At 50.2% G+C, this 18,758-nt stretch overlaps 2 protein-coding genes across 6 annotated transcripts in view; both read left to right on the forward strand.

The window, feature by feature from the left end:
- Positions 1–3,197: 3,197 nt before the first annotated feature.
- The window catches only part of MGAT3 (beta-1,4-mannosyl-glycoprotein 4-beta-N-acetylglucosaminyltransferase), a 36,909-nt gene continuing 21,348 nt past the window's right edge, over positions 3,198–18,758 (forward strand). For 3 of the 5 annotated variants that reach the window (XM_073326800.1, XM_073326801.1, XM_073326802.1), the window contains exon 1: positions 3,204–3,284. The gene's annotated coding sequence lies outside the window, so the exon portion shown is untranslated. Of the gene's footprint in view, positions 3,285–6,357; positions 6,383–18,758 lie in introns of those variants that run through there. The other 2 variants (XM_073326798.1, XM_073326805.1) reach the window with 2 other exon arrangements.
- MIURF (mitochondrial elongation factor 1 upstream open reading frame) overlaps positions 3,200–18,758 on the forward strand; it is a 48,981-nt gene continuing 33,422 nt past the window's right edge. The window contains exon 1 of the mRNA XM_073326811.1: positions 3,200–3,284. The gene's annotated coding sequence lies outside the window, so the exon portion shown is untranslated. The remainder of the gene's footprint in view (positions 3,285–18,758) is intronic.

Consider the following 18,758-nt stretch of genomic DNA (forward strand, 5'->3'; position numbering starts at 1 on the left):
GCTGAAGGTTATGGGTAGTGGCGTTCTGTTATTTTCTTTGTTAGGCCTGTCCTGTAGTAGGTGACTTCTGGGAACTCTTCTGGCTCTATCAATCTGTTTCTGATGCCGCTGTCATGCGAGCATGAGTGTCAAGGCGTCACTTCATTTATGTCCTACTGATGGGATCCATCAATTTTTCCCACCACCAATCACAGCCATCCATCACAGAAAAGTTTGAGGTTGGATGGCTCTGAGGATTGGGGACGGGACACAGAGCCTTACACCTGCAGGTTGTCTGTTGCAGTCTATCCCCAAGTTAATAGTAATTCATGAATGCCACCACCTGATGGGCATTCACTGGCCTATGTGAAATGAATTTGTGCTCTCTGTCCATTCCTACTGGGATTTATATTTGCATAGCTGAAATCACCAACATGAGCAGGACTAACTGGTATCACTCTTTAGCAAAAGAGCAATCGAGGATTGAATGAAAGGACCATGAAAACTGACTCCCCTCTGTCTTCCTAGAGGAGGTGATTCCTCCAAGCCAAAGACTGAAGCTCTGAGCTCAGAGTCCATGTGTGTTGAAAGTTTGCACTCCTGCTACCCATGACGTATCAGTGCTGTGCATGAAGGACCAAATCCTCCGTCAATAAAATTATATCAGTTTACCACCATTGCTTGAGGGTCTCACCCAGAGATTCCAGCCACAAGACCTGTCAACCCAACACCTTTCAGCAGCACCAATTCACTTAACACGAAGCAGCATATTTCCAGATGGAGGGTTTTTAAGGCTTTTTCTTTTTTTTCCCCCTCCCCCGCTTCAAGTATTCCCTCTAAGCAAAGGCTCTTTGTTTTTCAGTTCATCCACTTTGTGATTAAGTGTTTTAATATTCTGGAAGATTTGTGTCAATATGGCATTGTATTCTGCTACAGTATTACCTAAATAATATTATATTCAATTATATATAATCATAAATATTACCTAAATGCAGTTCTAATTCCTGGAGATCACTTTCTCCCTTTCTCTTTTGTAACACTTTAAAGACATCTTTAACTAAGTTTCTTTTGTATCTGTTTACTGTAATCACCACAGCCAGGTGGGTGAGGTTGTCACCCTTTCACTGTATATTGTCCCTTTATCTATCTGCAATCTGAGACTCTCTAGATCTTGCCTTTAAATCTCTGGCTCCTAACTGCATTTCTCTGGGAAGCATTTTGTGATGCTGGGTATGAAGGATGTTCCATAAAAAGCCTGTCTTATTTATCATCAGAACAAAACTGGCTCATGGGTCTTTTTATCTATTTAGTAACTTCCCAAGAAAACAGGAGCAGGTAGTTCACCAAATTCAGCCTTGTCTCTCCCGCTTTCTTTTTTTTTTTCTTTTTTCCCCCCCAAACACTTTCTCTTCCCCCCACCCCCTTAACAATAAGGAGGGTGTTTGACATTAGTGCCTTGTTTTATTTTTCAGGTACTGTTTATCTAAAGTACTGTAAAACGGTAGAGGACGAATGTGCCCTTGTTTTCTCCAAAGTTCACTTTCACCTGACCTTTAACTATTTTTCAGTTGCAAGAGGCAAGATTCTATTCTTACATTTCTGCTTTTTTGGGTCTCCCCCTCCCCCTCCCCCTCCCAAAAAAGTCACCATGACAAGGAAGAAAAGAGATAAACACAAGATTCTCCTTTCTCTTTCCACTTTTAAGTCACAAGACTGCAAGTCAGCACAGCAGGTTCTATTTGTCATAAGCTTCTTGTTTACCGTGGGCCAAGTCACTTAGCTTATGTTTCATCTTACCCCTCTGTAAAATGGAAATAATAATCCAGTATATGATAACAATAACCTCCTTACAGAGACCTAATTCATTAGGGGTCTATGAAAGGAGGATGCCTTAAAAGCAGAGAGTATTATTATACTGCATGGGAAATTGTTGGCTTGTTTGGATTCCGAGTGATCTGCGTTTCATGGATTCTACTTAGGTGAACAACTCCTTTGGGGGGGGGGGGCAAGGACTCTCTTTTCATTGTTTATCTGCACAATGCCTAGCACTGTGCAACCCTGATTCCTGCCTGGGCCTTGTAGTGCTACTGCAAAACAAGTAATACAAACTCACTGCATTTAGAGCTGATGAAGCCCTACCAGGTCATTTCCCACCCCTTCCTCGCCCCCTGCCAGCACCAGATGGTTCCCTATAGTATATTCCCGGTCCAGGCAGGTGCCCTGAGACAGCGGCTGCCCCCATCGCCCCAACCGCTTTTCCTGGGGGTTGTGCTGGGTGTATTCCCTCGGCTTGTACCAAGGGCTGCTCATTTAAGACACTCCCCAAAGCCCACCCATCAGTCTCCTCCTCCCACCCCTCCCAGCTCCAAGCACAAGGCATTCCTTTGTATTCCCTTCCATTGCAGAGGGAGAAGGGGGGAGAGACACCGCAAAGCTCTCTCCCATTGCTGGGGGTGGGCGGGCTTTGTTCACACGCAAAGCCCGCCCCCACAAGGAGCTGCCGCTACCTGTAGTTTTAATCTCCACCTCCCGCCCCCCCCCCCGCCCCGCGGCCCCCCAGCTCGAGGGCCGCGTGCGCTGGTGATGGCCGTGCCTAGGTGACTTCACTCCACCTCCGCCGCCCCGCTCCGGTCTTCACCCCCTCTGGGGCGGCGGCCGGGTGGGGAGGCGGGTTGGCTGGTGCTTTTGGTGCCGGAGCCGGGGACCGGGAGCCCCGCGGGCAGGGGCGCTGCTGCCACACACATGAACGACTTGCCGCAGACCTGCCAAATGTTGCCAGCAGAGGGAAGGAGAGACGCTGTCCCCAGGCTGATCTCTGCGGCGCACCAGGGCTCGGATCCCTCCCTGTGGCCGCAGGGCTGATTCAGGGGGCGGGGGGGGGAGGGGTGTTATTATTATTATTATTTATTTATCATCCATTTTATTTTCTTGGCTGGCCGCCGCTGGCTCCCTCTGCTCTCCCGTCCCCGCTCAGCTTCCCCCGCCCCAACCAGCGCCGCCCCCCCCCCAGCCCCAGCCGCGCGTCCTCCTGCTCTTCCTGGGCTGCCCCCTGCACAGGGAAGCGGCGGCGGCTGCCGCTGGGGGTGGCGGGTAGCCGCGATCGCAGGCAGCGAGAGAGGGGGCGCGGGCGGGGGGTGTGTGTGGGGGGGGGGGGCTGGAGGCCGGGGCTGAGCCATGCCGGGGGGCGGCTGCTGGAACCAGGGATGGGGCGAGAGGCTGCCGCAGATCTCAGCATCTCCCCGCCGGGGGCCCAGGAAGCCGAAGAGCCGCCGCCGCTGCTGAGAGCCAGCAAAGGGGGGCGATGGGTGAGTGAGAGAGACGCCCCCCCCCCGACTCTCCCCCACCCCCCAACTTGCCTAACCTCCCCCGGCTTCCCATCGCCTCTCCTTCCCATGCCCACTATCCTCCGCCTCCCTCTCCTAGCTGCCCTCTCCTCTCCCCTTTGCCCAGCATCCGTCCTCCCTCTTTCCCTCTCCTCATCTGCCCTGTCACCTTCTCCTACATCCCTCTCCTTCCCCATCCCGCCCACTCCCCTGTTCCCCCTCTGTCATCCCTTCCCTCCTTACCCTCTTCCCTGCTCCTCTCATCTCTCCTTTTCCCCCTCTCTCTCCTCCTGACCTCCTGCATCCCCTCTGGCCCTCCGCACCCACCCCCAATCTGCCCCTTCCCCCCCCCCCCCCACGTGTGTGTATGTGTTGCCAGGAGCTGGGGGGAAAGTTTAAAGGGCTGATCTTGAAAAAATGAGCAATTTAGAGCAGGGGGAAAAGGGGCTGGGAAGTTGTTTGTTCACATGGGGGCTGAGAGGTTACTGGCCTCCTCTCTGTCCAAATTGGGCCAGCTCCTCCTTTCAGCATCCCTGCTCCCTCCTCACTACCCCTGCAGGAGTCGCAGGGTGGAGGGGAGGGTTTTAAAATCCCTCTGGCTCCCCTATGAGTCTTTCATTTTCTTTCCCTTTATGTGTGTGGCCTACAGCCCCTACCCCAAGAACAGCTGTAGCTTCTGCAAGGGGAAGGAGGAAATCTCAGCTCCCCCCTCCCCAAGCATCCATAGACGCAAAGCAACCTGTGTCTGCAAGAATGTACGGTGATAATGTCTTATATAGGCTGCCAGGGAGAGAGATGCTTCCCCTTCAAACACCCGATCATCCCAGCTTCCCACACAACAAAGTGTCGGTCCTGGGGAGGCAGAAGAATATGTCACAACTCCCCTAGCCATCTCTCTGCCACCCCCGCAAAACACAGCCTGAGCCACACCAAGCGAGGAGGGGAGCCTGCAACCCAGTCATTTTGCAGCAGGAGGCCCATCTGCTGCCCGCGCTCTCCGTGCCAGGAGGGTACTGACTGTATACGTGTGCCAGCCCTGCAGCATTCTATAGGGAGGAAAAGGAGTATCTGCACGGGGGCTGGGAAGGAATATAAAATACAGATAATCAGACATCGTCTCCCTTCAGTCCCCATGTCAGATTGATATAATCCCCCATCAAGGGCTGGGCACAAAGGGACGTGGGCTCTGCGTCCCTCCCCAATTCTGTAGGGCTGCTGGTAATGCCTAGGGAGTTGTTAGCTATAAATATCTCTATATTTGTTCTAAAGCAGTGTGTGTGTGTGTGTGTGTGTGCAATTTTGCCATCGCGAGATCTGTTTCTCCACACAAGCGTGACAAAGGTGATGGGGGGGGACAGAGTGTGTGCTGCAGCTGCAGACCTGCTTAGACAGCTCGCAGAGATGAGAGAGAGACAGAAAGAGAGGCAAAGCAGGAGGGATGGAGACAGTACTGAGCTCTCTCAGCCTGTGTTTTTATCAAGGGATGTCTGGTGACAACGCTCGAGAGCAGAACTTGGGTCACCAGAAAGTCCTTCCACATCTCCCAGAGCAGAACTCAGGTTACCAGGACCTCACCCATGTGAGCAGAGCTTGGGTCAGCAGGAAAACTGACCCCCAAAAGGGCAAAGCTTTGGTCACTGAGACACCCCTTCAGAGAATGGCACTCCGGTCACCAGCAAACCCCACCACCAGAGCGTGAATTCAAATCACCCCAAACGCCCACCACTACTGCCGCGAGGAGCACCGCTTGAATCACCAGGAACCACCCAGTCATGCGAGCAAATCTCCAGTTGCCACAGACTCCCACCCTGGCCTGCAGAGCTTGAGTCATCACAAACCCGCACCCCCAGTAATGGAGCTGAAGTCACCTTAGCTGGAACTCCCACTCCCCTCCCCTCCCCCCCCCCACCCCAAGACAAGAATTCGTGTTATCTGGGTCCCTCCCTCAAACCTGGTGCTTGAGTCAATTCTGAGCACCTCTCCCATCCCCCAAGAAAAATCACTTGTAATTCCCTGTGGATGGAGCTTGAGTCACTACCAGCTTCTAAGAGCAGAGCTCAAGGTAACCTAGGACCCAAAATTAGAGCTCAAGCCAGCTGAGAACCACAGCCTGTGAGGGGAGCTCAAGGCAACGGAAACCTCACTCAAGAGCGCACCTCCAGAGTCCCCACTCCTGAAACAGAAAATAGTGAGTGTGGGGGACATGTTTTTAAACCAGGATTGGACAAAAGCAGTCCTCTGGGTCTGTTTCTGGGAATCCCTTGATTTTCCCCTCCTTTACATCCTTACAAACATCCTTTAGGCACTGAAGTAGTCCCTGTCCTTATAAACAACGGACAGGGAATGAAACCTTGAGTCTAACGGCTGGGCATCACAGAACTCCTGCTCCAATCTTTGGTCCTGCCTCTCCACCCTGAGATGGTTCTGCAGTAGTGACAAGAAATCAGCTGCAGGTGTGAGGTTCCCTCCTGCAAGGATGCTCTGCTGTACCTGCATAGCTGGGTGTTAATCCTTTGGATGTACAAGAGACCCTTCTGGAGACAGAATGCCCATCGTCAACAGAGGTGAAATATCCTGACCTGGGGTTGTGGAGAGGGGGCAGATGAATGCCTGAAGGCCGGTTCCTAATGTGGTGACTGAGCTGCTGCCTCTGACGTGTCTGGAGACACACAATGCCTTTGGTCCATGATGCTCTTGAAGCCTGCCCAAGTCTGCTGTCCGGAACACTTTGAGCCATTTTGACTGCAGTTTCAAAGCTGAGCCATGGCCTCTTCCTCACAGCAAACGTCAGTAAGGTTGGAAGAAGAAATAGTTCCCTGTGCTGTATGAACAGACTTTCTGAGCAATGCAATCAAGAAGAGTTGGTCTAAACTGGGGAGGAGGGGCGGGGTGTGTGTCAGGGCAGGCCCACAGTCATTTGGGGTCTGCCAGGAGTTTTGAAATGGGGGCCCTTGTGCCCTGCACAGGACTTTGAAAACTACACCAACTTTATGGCACTTCTGCTGAAGATCCCTGTGGAACTGAATCTTCCCTGCGGCTGCAGAGTCAGTGGACACCTATTACTAGCCAGGTGTGCATGGGTGAGTGTGACTGGACTGGTCACTTGTGCGGACAGTGTACATGTGAGGTTGAGTTCATTGTGCGTGTGTGGTATTGTGTCTTTGTGAGCACTTGTGCCTGTTTGTGTAGTGGGTGCATGCATTGTGCCTTTGTGCATGTCTGGGTGTGTATTGCGGGCCGGGGGCAGGTATGTATGGGCAAAGACTGGGAGTGTCCAATAATGCATGCATTTACTGTGTGTTTTCATGTTCAGGGTGTGCATTTGTATGTACAGTTTAAGTCTGCAAGCCCATGTGGTGTCTCTGTGTGGCTGAGTGTACGGCACGTGTTCATGATTGCGTGTAAAGGTGTAGTTGTGCATAGGCAGTGTGTGAAGCACACACGGGTACACACTCTCTCTTTCTCTCTCCCACTCCTGCATTAATTTGTTAGCCAGGCAATAAACTCTGCATTGGGTCAGGGTTCTCAGCACCCTGTGCCTGGATTTCTTGCTATTCTGAGAATACCAGCTTTAAGATAAATGCACTTTCCCTCCTCCCCTCCCCAAATGATGTCTGTCTTCTCCCGCACATCAGAGCAGAGAGAGAGAGGGAGGGAGGGGAGCGTGGTGGTGGTGGGCAGGGTGAGGGAGCTCGTGCCAGCATTCACCAGGGCTGGTTAGATTGGAGATAGGGTTATTTGCTCTGAAATGAGCCCTTTGTACATTGTTGGAATCTATGACCCAATCAGAAAGGGATGTGGCTGGAGGAGGAGGAGGAGGAAGTGCTGAAGAAGACTGGTACAGCTGACATTAACTCCAGGGCAGGAAGCGGAGGGGAAGATAGGGAGTTACCAACTGGCGCAAGAACCTGGGTCATTTCTCTGAATCAGTCCAGGTACCTCAAAGGGCCTGTCTACATTTCGAGCTTCCTGAGGTCACTGCATGGAGGGGAGATAGGCGAGCCCCTCTCCACCCCCAGCTTGGCTGGCCCCTTACCCCATCCCTGGCACTATTCATCCTGCTCACAGGGTGCAGTCTCCGGATGGCTGGAGGCTCAGCAGGGTGCATCTAGCAATGAGAGGGTTATTCTGAAGTCAGGGAATGTGCGGGGGGGGGGGGGGGAGAGGTGCAATGCAGCTACCTATGCAGGTGTGTGCTAAATGTTTTCCATCTTGCATTCACTTTGGAGGCTGGTGGCACTGACAGAACCGTTCAGCGTGGGGTGGGGAAGGAGTCCCCTTCAGGATGGGACCAGCAGGCAGTGCTGAGGAACGCTGACAGAACGGCAGGGAGGGGTTACACAGGAACCACGGGCAGCGTTCCAGGTTAGGGTTGTGGTGCATTGATAGAGAGCAGCATGAGAGTGCCTGTAGGAGGAGGTGCTGCAGGCCGGGATTGTGGTGCATTGGCAGAGCTGTGTAGCAGCCCAGGACTAGAAGAGCAGTGGTTGCTGGAGGGCAGGATTGTGGTGCATTGGCAGAGCTGTGTAGCGGCCCAGGACTAGAAGAGCAGTGGTTGCTGGAGGGCAGGATTGTGGTGCATTGGCAGAGCTGTGTAGCGGCCCAGGACTAGAAGAGCAGTGGTTGCTGGAGGGCAGGATTGTGGTGCATTGGCAGAGCTGTGTAGCAGCCCAGGACTAGAAGAGCAGTGGTTGCTGGAGGGCAGGATTGTGGTGCATTGGCAGAGCTGTGTAGCGGCCCAGGACTAGAAGAGCAGTGGTTGCTGGAGGGCAGGATTGTGGTGCATTGGAAGAGCTGTGTAGCGGCCCAGGACCAGAAGAGCAGTGGTTGACAGAGCTGTGACGGCCCCCCTCCCTATGGCAGAAGGAGATGGGTTTGTATTGGAATTGTGGTGTAGTGATACACTCCCTGAGAAGATAGAACTGGATTTCTGCCCCTCCCCTCCCATTGGACTCTGGCTGCAGCTCTCAGGAAACAGGACCTTGACTCCACAGATCTCATCAGACTCCCTGATACCACTTTGTAATGCTAACCCTTTGTTTCCCTCAAGCCTTTCCTGAGAGCAACAGGTGCCTCTTTGGCTGCAACGCCCCCTCCCCAGCCCTGAAGCAAAGGGGATAATTTTGCCCAGACACTTGCCCAATTGAGTACCCCCCCAGGAGGAGGCACAGCACTCTAGTCCTGGCTTTTCCTTTGATGTCTCCCCACTGAAGCATATAGCCTTGGGCAGGCAGAGGAAATCAGCATGAGGAAAATCAGTTTCCCTGTGGGTGGGGAGGGGTTTGTTGCATCTGGGTAATGCACTAAACAGCCACCCCAACCCAGGGTGGGATCAGCCACTGATGCAGGACTTCCTGCTGAGGCAGCTGACTCTGCACACAAAGACACTCACCTCCTGTGCTCAGCAGTATGGGGAGCCCAATTAATCAGTTGCTTGCTTCCTTGGCTGGCTCTGGGCTAAGGAGTACCCAGCCCTGTATCTGTCTGTCTGTCTAGGATTTTCTCTGTTACCCATCACTGTAGTATTTGAGCACCTTCCTTCTTTCTGCAGCAGCCCCCAGGCTGGGAGGATAGCGCTTGTCTTACTAGCTTTGGTTGGATGTGGGGAGGGGTGATTGTCCAGGGGGCAAAGGTGACTGGGGAAGTACCCAGGTGTCCTTTGTAATAATCATCACAATACTTAGCACTTCTCTGGCAAGTTTCACCTCATGATCTCAAAGGGCTTTACCAAGCATTAACTGATTTAGCCTCATTAACTAAGATACTCACCTCCCTCTGATTAATTAAGGGAAATAAGTCCTGTGAGACAGTTGTGTTATCCCTATTTTACAACAGAGGAAACTGAGGCACAGAGAGGTAGTGACTTGCCTAAAGTCTCTCCCACGTAGTGTTGGTAGCAGAGCGAGGAATAGAACTCCCTGGTCCTGACTGCTTCCTCATGAATGGTTTCATCAGTGGCCCAGAAGACACCTGCATGATTGGTGCCGCTGTGTTGATTCTGAACTGTTTTACCAGATCAAGATTCCAGCCCCCAGTCCCGCCCTCCCCTCATCTATCACCAGATCTGTTCCCCCATATTGGCTTCCCCATCAGTGCTATTTTTTCTAATTATGTAAATCCCTACAGGATAGGCCAGGACTAGTGGGGTTGGAATCAGAACCCTGAATGTATTTGGGGCTGTGGTGTAACTTTAAGTAGACTTTTTCTTTTCATAATGGCAGTTTTGTAAACCTCAGCAAGCAAACTTGAGATGCATAGAGGAAAAAATGCAAATTAGTCATGCTTCAAAAACTCTCTTGCTTCTGTGAAACCAGTGATCTATACACAGACACCTGTTGTGTTGACTCTAGCCACATTCTGGTACCTTGTTGTGGCATTAAAGCTATTGGAATTGAGCTGCAAGCGAGAGAGACAGCAGGCCTGAGAGAGAAGAATGAAAAGGAGACCCCCTTTTGGATGCCACTCCCTTTGAGAGAGGAGCTGAAGTTATGCTGCATTGTTCAGAGGCAGGAGAGAAGGTTAGGGCAGTGCTTTCTGTTTCTCTCCCACAGCCACCACCAGTGAGGCATCCAGCTGGGCAGCAGGTGAGAGGAAGTAGTTCATAGAGACTGAGTGTTTTGGGGTGGAGGAGTCTTGGATCCTCTGGCAGTTTGGTTTCCAGCAAGGGCAGCTCTTTGAAGGGAGGCTGAGCATAGCATTTGTGGTAATGACCGTGTGCTTGGTGCTGCACAGAGTAAGAAGAAACCCACATCCTGCCCTCAAGGAGCTCACAATGAGAAAGAATGAAAACATTGAGGGTGTCAGGCATCTAATCCTTCCCTTTTAGGATAAGCCTTGATACCTGTGTGCCTTGAAGGGAACATTGTGGATCATGCTTGGTTATTTAATGACCCTATTGCTTGAGAGAACATTTCCTTGTCCCTGCCCAACATTTCCCCAGGATGTATGCATTTCTGTAAGGTGGGGGTTTGCTGCAGGGAGGGGGGTAGAAGACACACCTCCTGCCTTCAGACCGTCCTCCCTGCTCTCTCCGCATGCTGCTCTGCCTCTCCATTGCCTCCAATATGAATATGTCCAGCCAACCCCTTCATGTTCCAACTGCCTCCTCCTTTCATTCTCCCTGTGCCAGGGCCAAACGAACTGGGACCTCCTGCTAGCTCCCCTACTGCTTCGTGCAGGTGTGCAGATAAGAAAAAGAGATGCCATCACACCTGGCTCCAAGGAGACACTATCTGCTCCCTAAACCCCAGGGGTTAATATTGAGATTCTCTGAGCATTTTGGGGCTGGGGAGAAGTTTCCCACCTCTGTCATCCTGCTGTTTGCTGCATGACTGTAGATTTGTCTGTGCATGCTCAGATACATACAATCCATACGCAGAAATGTGGTCTTGAATCCTTGTCTAACAGCAGCTTCTGGAGCTATGAGTGACGGCACCTGCATTCAGCATGGCCTGGGGAATGATGGGATTGCTTCTGCATAATTTAACAGCCTTCTGAATAATTCATAGTGCAGTTGTGCTATGGAACAGTCTTCTAGTTTCCTGTAAGTGCTGGAGGTAGCTTCCATCCAGCACAGGAAATTATTGCTCAGTGATGAGGAAGCTGTGCTTGTATTCCTATCTGTCTCTGCAGCAGCGAAAACATTGAAAGAACTCTCCAGCAGAGCACACCCAGGACTCCTATCCTAGCTCAGGCATGCTGTGCTGCAAAGTATTCTGGGGACTAGGGATGGATGGGGTGGGAGGCTCCATTGTTGGAGCTGTGTGTATGTAATAGCAGGGCGGGATGAAGCTTGGGATAGGATATATAGAGACTAAATTCCCTTCTAACCCCTAACAGAGGGAGGTTGCCATAGGCCAGATTTGGGCTCCAATTGTGGGGGGATGCAAGAGTGGCTATCTTAAAAATTCTGATTGCTAGTTCAAGGCCAGGGTACGAATAAGTTCACCATCCTGAAAGCAGTTGCTGGCCCACCAGAGTGTTTCCTGCCTTGGCAGTTCATAGAATCGTAGAACTGGAAGGGAACTTGAGAGGTCATCTAGTCCAGTTCCCTGCACTCGGGGCAGGGCTAAGTATTATCTAGACCATCCCTGACAGGTGTTTGTCCAACGTGCTCTTAAAAATCTCCAGTGATGGAGATTCCACAACCTCCCTAGACAGTTTACCTTCATGATACAGCAGACTTTAGAGTCATCTCTTTCTCTGGTAGAATCTAAGTCAGTGACACAGAATATCTTTTAACTGGCCCTCACTCACCTTGTGTCTCTAATATTCTGGGACCAACACAGCAAATCACACAGGTAGTGTCTGAAAGTTCTCAGATTTGCTCAGTGGCCTGTATGAAATGACTGGGGGAAATTTCAGTCGTGTTCCCAGTGAACAGGAGTCCACATCACAAATATCACCATTACAACTAGTTGGTGGGGAACTCCCGCATGGGCCATGGCAGCAGAGGATGAGCCAGGCAAGCAGAATTACCTTCTTACCCCTGCAGGTGGCCACCCAGCACAGGACAAGGCACACTAGCTAGGCAATGTGAATGCAGATTGCACTGCTTGTGCTCTACCGGTGTTATAGAGAGGAGACTTCAGTTTCCAAGGATGTCAGGCCGTTATCGTTCAGCAGTCGTACAAACTTGCGTGCGCACACACGCTTCATTACCCTCTTGGGTTTGGTTTTCTTCTTCCTTCACTTCATTTCCGCTCGGGCTTCAGTAGCTGAGATCTCACAAATGGCTGGAGTTAGAGATGAACATGTTTACAACATTTAAAAGCTGATGGGGGGTGGGGGGCAGAGGGAGGAACCAAGCTGGTCATCAGAAATATAGAACTGTAAAGGTCCAATAGCTCCAGTCCATCAGGGCTAGCTACACACGTAGTACTGAGAATGAAAGCTGGCCTCTGTGTTTTTCAGCTGTGTTGGGTTAGTTTGTAGCTTTGGTGCTTTGTGAGAGATCACAAACCCTCATTGGTTCCTTGGTCTGGCAGTGCCACTCTTTTTCCTTCCTCCTCGCACTGGTCCAGGACTAAATATAGAAAATTCAGAATTTTGGACTAGAGTGAGTTTCATCCCATGCAGGGAAAGTCCATGATTCAAATCCCTCAGGGCTAGGGATGGATGGGGTGGGAAGCTCTATTGTTGGAGCTGTGTGTATGTAATAGCAGGGCGGGATGAAGCTTGGGATAGGATATATAGAGACTAAATTCCCTTCTAACCCCTAACAGAGGGAGGTTGCCATAGGCCAGATTTGGGCTCCAATTGTGGGGGGATGCAAGAGTGGCTATCTTAAAAATTCTGATTGCTAGTTCAAGGCCAGGGTACGAATAAGTTCACCATCCTGAAAGCAGTTGCTGGCCCACCAGAGTGTTTCCTGCCTTGGCAGTTCATAGAATCGTAGAACTGGAAGGGAACTTGAGAGGTCATCTAGTCCAGTTCCCTGCACTCGGGGCAGGGCTAAGTATTATCTAGACCATCCCTGACAGGTGTTTGTCCAACGTGCTCTTAAAAATCTCCAGTGATGGAGATTCCACAACCTCCCTAGACAGTTTACCTTCATGATACAGCAGACTTTAGAGTCATCTCTTTCTCTGGTAGAATCTAAGTCAGTGACACAGAATATCTTTTAACTGGCCCTCACTCACCTTGTGTCTCTAATATTCTGGGACCAACACAGCAAACCACACAGGTAGTGTCTGAAAGTTCTCAGATTTGCTCAGTGGGCTGTATGAAATGACTGGGGGAAGTTTCATTCGTGTTCCCAGTGAACAGGGTGTTACCATACACACTGTAAGGAGAGTGATCAGGTAAGGTGAGCTATTACCAGCAAGGCGGGGGACTTTTGAAGTGATAATCAAGGTGGGCCATTTCCAGCACTTGACAAGAACGTCTGAGGAACAGGGAAAGGGGGGGGAATAGTTTTATTTTGTGTAATGACCACTCCCAGTCTCTATTCAAGCCTAAGTTAATTGTATCCAGTTTGCAAATTAATTCCAATTCAGCAGTCTCTCATTGGAGTCTGTTTTTGAAGTTTTTTTGTTGAAGAATTGCCACTTTTAGGTCTGTAATCGAGTGACCAGAGAGATTGAAGTGTTCTCCGACTGGTTTTTGAATGTTATAATTCTTGACGTCTGATTTGTGTCCATTTATTCTTTTACGTAGAGACTGTCCAATTTGACCAATGTACATGGCAGAGGGGCATTGCTGGCACATGATGGCATATATCACATTGGTAGATGTGCAGGTGAACGAGCCTTTGATAGTGTGGCTGATGTGATTAGGCCCTATGGTGTCCCCTGAATAGATATGTGGACACAGTTGGCAACGGGCTTTGTTGCAAGGATAGGTTCCTGGGTTAGTGGTTCTGTTGTGTGGTTGCTAGTGAGTATTTGTTTCAGGTTGGGGGGCTGTCTGTAAGCAAGGACTGGCCTGTCTCCCAAGATCTGTGAGAGTGATGGGTCGTCCTTCAGGATAAGTTGTAGATCCTTGATGATGCGTTGGAGAGGTTTTAGATGGGGGCTGAAGGTGATGGCTAGTGGCGTTCTGTTATTTTCTTTTTTGGGCCTGTCCTGTAGTAGGTGACTTCTGGATACTCTCCTGGCTCTGTCAATCTGTTTTTTCACTTCAGCAGGTGAGTATTGTAGTTGTAAGAATGCTTGATAGAGATCTTGTAGGAGTTTGTCTCTTTCTGAGGGGTTGGAGCAAATGCGGTTGTATCGTAGAGCTTGGCTGTAGACAATAGATAGTGTGGTGTGGTCTGGGTGAAAGCTGGAGGCATGTAGGTAGGAATAGCGGTCAGTAGGCTTCTGGTATAGGGTGGTGTTTATGTGACCATCGCTTATGAGCACCGTAGTGTCCAGGAAGTGGATCTCTTGTGTGGACTGGTCCAGGCTGAGGTTGATGGTGGGGCGGAAATTGTTGAAATCATGGTGGAATTCCTCAAGGGCTTCTTTTCCATGGGTCCAGATGATGAAGATGTCATCAATGTAGTGCAAGTAGAGAAGGGGCATTAGGGGACGAGAGCTGAGGAAGCGTTGTTCTAAGTCAGCCATAAAAATGTTGGCATACTGTGGGGCCATGCGGGTACCCATAGCAGTGCCGCTGATTTGAAGGTATACATTGTCCCCAAATGTGAAATAGTTATGGGTGAGGACAAAGTCACAAAGTTCAGCCACCAGGTTTGCCGTGACATTATTGGGGATACTATTCCTGTCAGCTTGTAGTCCATCTTTGTGTGGAATGTTGGTGTAGAGGGCTTCTACATCTATAGTGGCGAGGATGGTGTTTTCAGGAAGATCACCGATGGATTGTAGTTTCCTCAGGAAGTCAGTGGTGTCTCGAAGGTAGCTGGGAGTGCTGGTAGCGTAGGGCCGGAGGAGGGAGTCTACATAGCTAGACAATCCTGCTATCAGGGTGCCAATGCCTAAGATGATGGGGCGCCCAGGATTTCCAGGTTTATGGATCTTGGGTAGCAGATAGAATACCGCAGGTCGGGGTTCCAGGGGTGTGTCTGTGCAGATTTGTTCTTGTGCTTTTTCAGGGAGTTTCTTAAGCAAATGTTGTAGTTTCTTTTGGTAACTCTCAGTGGGATCAGAGGGTAATGGCTTGTAGAAAGTGGTGCTGGAGAGCTGCCGAGCAGCCTCTTGTTTATATTCCGACATATTCATGATGACGACAGCACCTCCTTTGTCAGCCTTTTTGATTATGATGTCAGAGTTGTTTCTGAGGCTGTGGATGGCATTGCGTTCTGCATGGCTGAGGTTATGGGGCAAGTGATGCTGCTTTTCCACAATTTCAGCCCGTGCACGTCGGCGGAAGCACTCTATGTAGAAGTCCAGTCTGTTGTTTCAACCTTCAGGAGGAGTGCACCCAGAATCCTTCTTTTTGCAGTCTTGGTAGGAGGGTCTCTGTGGGTTAGTATGTTGTTCAGAGGTGTGTTGGAAATATTCCTTGAGTCGGAGACGTCGAAAATAGTACAAATGGTTTTCCCTCCTCCCCCCCCTGCTCTCCTGCTGGTAATAGCTCATCTTAAGTGATCACTCTCGTTACAGTGTGTATGGTAACACCCATTGTTTCATGTTCTCTATGTATATAAATCTCCCCGCTGTATTTTCCACTGAATGCATCCGATGAAGTGAGCGGTAGCTCACGAAAGCTTATGCTCAGATAAATTTGTTAGTCTCTAAGGTGCCACAAGTACTCCTTTTCTTTTTGAATTAAGTATGTTAGGCTTGTTTTTTTCATACTGGAAAACTGCCCCTTTTCAGGATACCATATGTTTATCACCAGTGTGGACCAGCCACTGGAGATCTGCTCAATAGGGACCTTATTTTTAGGGGTATGGCACTGCAACCCAAAGGCTTGGTTAGCAGGGGCCTTGTCAATAAGAAATGCCTGCAAACCAGAGCAAGACTAGGTCTGCAGAGCCCATGACACTCTAACCGAGCCTTCATTTGTCATTCTAGTGCCAGCCTGGGACATTTCAAGATAAGATACCAAGGAGCTCTTCCTACTGTATTTCTTTCCAAAAGTAATAAATAAGTGAAATTACATAATAGTGCGGCTGGGATTACATTGTCAGGGTTTTGTTTAAACCCTGAAAGGGGAAATGGAGAACAAAGGAAAAATAAATAAGGCCTGTTCTTGGTCCAAGTAAAATTTCCATGAACACACACAACCCTTTCCGGAAGGAATAGCACTCTCTGTGCTGGAGGTAGCTTCTGAAAAAGAGAGAGGGAGAGAGGCAGAGGGGGGCTTGAGAGAGAGAGACTGACAGAACCCTAGAGGAAATGTCTCAGCATGGAGTCAGGTTTCTCTCTTTCCCATGAAGAAGGGGGTAATGCTTTTTGCATCAGATTGGCTGATTGCTAGACATTTACAGCAGAGGAGGGGGATCTGTAGGCTGCCAAACAGGACTCCTGAGGACTGAAAGAGAGAGAGAGAGAAAAAGGAGGAGGCGGCGGCTGGGAAATTTATTCCAAGCAGTAATAGATTGGCTACTGTGGGAACGTGAGTATGCTGCCAAGCCTCAAGTGGGGCAGTGATGGACGGGGCCGGGGTTGGAGGGCCAGCCTCTCCTTTCCTTGGCTGCTCTAATCCCACCAGTATTCCTTTTTATTTCATGGCCTCTCTTGATTGTATGTATGTATTTATTTATTTGAATTGTCTTGGAGGTTTTATTATTTCCCTCCTTAGAGATCTTTTATCTGATAGATGAAAAAGCAACTGACAGCACCTCCAAAAAAACTATGGCAGCTGGAGGCAATCCTGCTTCTCTCTGTCTAGGTTTCCATGCTATGCCCATCACCCTGGTATCTGAGCTGCTTCTTCAAGTATATGTCCGTATGGATTCCATACTGTGCTTCCTGGGTGTGAGAGCGGAGTCATTTTGAATGGCAATGTCCATTAGGAGCCCTATGCCTACTCTTGCTTCAGTGTGAGGGCCTAAAGGTCAGAGTAGCTGCAACCCTCCTTCAGTTACCACTTAGCGTCTGTGGCAATGAGAGGCAACCTGGACTGTCCAACCTGCTGCTGTTCCTTGAGCTTCAAACTTAACCTTTTTGTGAAGAAATCGCTCATCAATTTCTTATTACTCATTTATTCATTGCTCCTTCTTTTTTTGTGTGGAACATCCAAGGAAAAGTAGAGGAGCCCCCTTGTCCACCCCCTGTATGTCCCCCCACCCACCCTCCACAGCAGGTCAAGACACGTCACACCAGTCACTGGCATGCAGACTCTAAACCCACAAGGCTTAAATGCTGCCCATTGTGTGACAGTCTTATGCCTGGAATTGATGGGCACAGCAAATGTCTGTTCTGCCTGGTGGAAGGATGTAACCCCAACAATTGCTCTGTCTGCTGCTCCTTCTCATCCCACACCCCAAAACAGAGAGATGTGGCTCAAATTACATCTCAGAGCAATCCATGAAGATAGTGTCTGATCCCAGAAAAGACATCCTCCAAACCAGAGTTGAGGAGGCTAGTTACAGCATGCACCCCAGTAAATGGCCACCATGCCTCTGGTTCCAGCAGGAGGAAGAAATCTGAAAGGGTGACAAGACTGCTGGTATTGGCGCCAGGATCCTGGGTGCCAATCACCCAGGTAACAGTGGTACACAGCCTCCGTGTTGAGCGCACTGGTCTGACTCTGGAGCAAGGAGACCTGGCACATGCGCTATCCCCTTCAAGCACTGAGTGACAGAGCCCCACTGTGCATGAACGCAGTTCAGAGTGTGCAGTGTGCATACCCCACAAGGAGGGCCTGAAGCAATTTTCCAAAGGCAAGTCCTCCAAATCCTCATAGTCAAAGGACAGGAGCAAGGCACTGGCTGCGAAAGAGGCTTGGGAGACCACAGTGCCAGCACCAGAGTTGATACCGAGACCAGCCCCGGTACCAGTGCCAACCATTGAACCCTTCCCCAGACCAAGATACAACTTTGGGAAGCTGCTTTCACCCCTCCTTTTGGCACCAGAACCAACACCGGCACTGGCAAGATCAGCCCCAAACCCACAACTAGTGGTACCCCTATTCCTGGAGATGAACTTCTCCTCGCCATCTTCAAGCCAGTCCTTCTTCCCAACTGCAAGCAGGGAATCCTCTCCATTAGACCAAAATGGTACGTAAGGGGAGGTCTGGAGGTGCCCTGTACTGGGCCCTATACGTGACTGGCAGTGGATGGGCCAACCACAATCTAACCAATACCTGTATAATTTACCATAGTGGACTTACTGGGCCCACCTTCCTACGGATCTCAGAGTGGAGCCCATGGCAGGTGCCAGGGAAAGGAAGGTGGTTTATATCACCATTGGAATCAATGCCTAGTAGCCCCCCCAACCAGAATCAGATGAGCCCCCTTGTGAGGGAGCGGAGGCGACTCTGGAAATTCTCCTCCCCACCTACAGGCGTCTTCTCCTCTCTGGATGAGGCCATTGTCTTGATCCCAACACTGGCCATCGGTGACTTCAGAGCCTCCCAAGACCTGCTTTCAAGAATAGCTGAAACCTTGGACTGGGAGACAGCAGTGAGCCAAGAAAAATATGCACAAGCGTCTCAACATCCTCACTGCTAACAAGAATTGCCCTACTGATCAGTGAGGCATATTGGACCATGGCACAACCCAGCCTCGTTCCTGACTGCTTCAAAGCGAATAGAACAGTGCTATCAAGTCCCTCCCAAGGGCTTCTAATTTTTATGTGCACCCGACACTGCGGTCACTTGTGGTATCTGCAGTCCAGGATAAGACCAGGGCTACTAAGGGGACTCCAAAAGATGATAACCCCAAAACACTGGACCTTTTGGGCCAAAGTCTTACTCGCCAGCCTCCGTCCAATTCTGCACCATAGAAGCAGGACCTGTTTGAGGAACACAGTTTTCTGATGTAAGAGAGGGTGACCCCTTCCTATAAGGTTCCTCCAGGACTGCAGGAAGGACCTAAGAGATAGGATCTGGGGCAGGAGGGGG

This window comes from Lepidochelys kempii, chromosome 1 (genome assembly GCF_965140265.1).
Source record: "Lepidochelys kempii isolate rLepKem1 chromosome 1, rLepKem1.hap2, whole genome shotgun sequence".
NCBI classification, from domain to species: domain Eukaryota; kingdom Metazoa; phylum Chordata; order Testudines; family Cheloniidae; genus Lepidochelys; species Lepidochelys kempii.